Raw genomic sequence first — 2,699 nt, forward strand, 5'->3', positions numbered from 1 at the left:
GAATGGATGTGGGTGGAGGTGGGAAGTTGGGGGGAAGGGGAGGTGGAAGCTAGAGGCAGGGGGGCAACTGGAAAGGCTACCGCTGTTTCTGTATTCAGTGTCATCTCCTCTTGAACTTGGTGATAGCATGGGGACCAAAAGGGTGGACAAATAGCGTTGAGATGTTGCACCCATCTCTGTGTGTGTGTCTCTTTATCTCTCTCCTCCCCTTTTCTCTCTCATCCTCTTCTCCTCTTCTTGCTCCTCTCTCTACCTCTCCTCCTTCTTTTTCTTTTCTGTCCCTCCCCATCCCACCCCTTCAGACTGGATTCCAATAAACCATGCTATTTTCATTCTGTGCCGCAGTCTTCCGGGCTACAGTCAACCCTCCGTCTCCACAGATGCGGAACCCGCGGATGCGGAACCCAGGGATATGGAAGCCGACTGTACCATGCCATTTTATATAAGGGACTTAGCCTCCTTGGCTTTTGTATACACGGCAGGTCCTGGAACCAGTCCCTGGCAGATACCCAGGCACGACCGTATACATAGATTTCTTTTGCCTAACGTTTGCTCTCTTTCAAAGGAAATTACCCAGAAGAGTTAGAACTTTCACCTCTGAGGCACTTAGAGCTGTTTAACCAAACCCAACCCAACCAAAACAAAATACTGTGTTCTCCATGAACCTTCACAGAATAAATAATTCTCAAAGACCAATTTTATCAAGAAGAACTGCTCTATCAGAGGAAAAAGGAACTAAGACCAAAAAGTTAGGGGCTAATCTGTTCTCTACCCAGAATTCCTGAATGTGTTGTATAAGAACAAGTTTCATGTTTTGAAAATATGCAAATAAAACAGATTATTAGGGGTCCAGAATCCATGGTCTTGGGCAAAGTGTAGCCCCTCTCAGAAGTTCCTGGGAGAATTCTGGTACAGTGTTTAAGGATAATTAGCCCTCAAGTCCACTTAGTCCATCCAGGCTCAGTCCATTGTAATAAAATACCAATAGACTGGGTGACTTATAAATGACAAACATTATTTCTCATAGTTCTTGAGGTTGGAAGGCTGAGATCAGCACGCCAGCATGGTTGGGTAAAGGCCTACCACTGGGTAGTAGAATTCTCATTTTATCCTTACATGGTGGAAGGGGCAGGGGAGCTTTGGATGGGGGGATCTCTTTTATAAGAATGCTAATCTCATTCATAAGGTTCTCTACCCTCATGACCTAGGTGCCTTCCAACGGCCCTACATCCTAATACCTTCTCCCTGTGGGTTAGGACTCAACATGGGAATTTGGGGGGGACACAAATTCAGACCATAAACCCCAGATACCATGAACATTTTTTTTAAATCATGCTCATCTGTTATCAGAACTGGTATGTGAGTGGTGATTTGTTTTATACCAGAAACTTTAAAACATTCACAGTTTTTTAAGACAATTTTTAGAGCAGTTTAAAGTTCACAGCAACATTGAGAGGACGGTACAGAGATTTCCCATATGCCCCCTGCCCCACCCCCAGACACAGAGCCTCCCCCACATCAGCATCCTCAGAGTGCAGACATTGAAAACGTTCACAATTTTAAAACTACAAATAATAGATAAGATTTATTTTCAGTTCAATACCTGACTCTGCCCTATAATTGGAAACGTTGGTGAGTGGGTGACGCACGTGACCCTACTTTGTACACTTTGTTGTGACATAAAATACTGTGACTGCCAAATTATTCCCAGACCAGTTGCAGGATGGCGTAGAAGACTGGCTTTCTTGTCAAAGATGTAGCCAGTGCTGCTCAGAAAAATCACTACATTGACACTTCACCTTGACAACCCAAATTGCTCCAATACCATTTGGTCCCTGCCACAGTGGGGCTGTGTAACTCCTAGAAGACTCTGGCCATGGTTATCTGATTCCTATCATATGACAACACACCACACCACTTTACACCATACAGCCTCACACCATGGCGTATCACACCACACCACAGCACACCAGACACCACCACCCCATCAATACAGTGTCTCAGGTGTATGGGGTCGGGGCAGGGAAGGGCCTGTATTAGGGCATTCAGAAGGCCTTTTTCCCTCTAAAGGGTAGATGTGTCTATGCCATGGGATGGACACAAAACAGAGACTCCAACAATTATAAAGGACCAGGAGGGAATCTATTCTAAAATCCCACCCAGTAAAGGGGCCTCTTCTACAACAGCCTAGTTGAGGCTTATCTGAAAGCTCCCAGTGGTACAGAATTCACCACCTGCTGCTCCAAGGGAATTCAGCCACCACCCCTTCCATCTGTGGACACCTTTAATTGTTAGAAAATCCTTCCTTGTCTTAAGCTGAAATTGGCTGCTTCTTCGGCCCCTTGGTCATGATTCTGTTGTCCGGCGCTCCACAGCTATGCCTCAGTTCTCACTCAGTTTCCTCTTTTCCAGTGACGACATCCTCAGTTCTTTTCTCAATTCTCATCACACAGTATCGACACTGTTAACCCCCCAGGCGATCCTGCTCTGATTGCCACTGTCCACTAGTGAAGGCAACCTTGCAGAAGACTCTGATGCTATCACTCTCCACACCTTGCCACCGGACTTGATGCTTGCAGCCACTCCTTTGAGCCAACTGGTAGTCAGGAATTGGGATTCTAGCACAAATTCTGCTAGTGTGAGACCTTGAACAAGTCATTGATTGTCTCTGGAAATTCATTTTCTCAATAGTAAAAATG

Source organism: Pseudorca crassidens, chromosome 12 (genome assembly GCF_039906515.1).
Source record: "Pseudorca crassidens isolate mPseCra1 chromosome 12, mPseCra1.hap1, whole genome shotgun sequence".
NCBI classification, from domain to species: domain Eukaryota; kingdom Metazoa; phylum Chordata; class Mammalia; order Artiodactyla; family Delphinidae; genus Pseudorca; species Pseudorca crassidens.